The following is a 501-nucleotide window of genomic DNA, read 5'->3' on the forward strand; positions in this document are numbered from 1 at the left end:
CTGCCAGGCTGCTCTAACCACTACAGCCAACAGTCTGCACGAACTGGGAGAGAGGCCAAACTCCCGACCTCGCTCTACACCCCCTCCCGGAATAAAACCCAGCTGCCCCCCCCTTATAAGCGCTGCCTCTTTTACAGAAGCTGTCCCTCCTGAGATACCGTACCAACCCACCTGCTTCTCAAACCCCTCCCCCCAGCTTCTTCCCTGTTCCCACCAATGACTCCCCAGAGCGGGCCTTCCTCATTCCCGATTGGTCGAACCGGCCGCTCCCCACACCCCCTGTCTGGAGGGAGGGGGAAACGGTTGGGAGTGCACCTGCGCGGTGATGTCATCGCGCACGCAAGGCTCTTCCCCCTTCCTCTTCTTGATTGGTTCAGCCTGCCGCTCCTTTCCCATCCTCCCGCCCTCTGGCTCTGGGAGAGCGTCGGCGCGTGATGTCATCGCGCGCACACGCACGGACGCACGCACGCTTCCTTCCTTCTCCTTCTTCTTCCTGAGGCA

This window comes from Alligator mississippiensis, chromosome 5, assembly GCF_030867095.1.
Source record: "Alligator mississippiensis isolate rAllMis1 chromosome 5, rAllMis1, whole genome shotgun sequence".
Lineage (NCBI taxonomy): Eukaryota > Metazoa > Chordata > Crocodylia > Alligatoridae > Alligator > Alligator mississippiensis.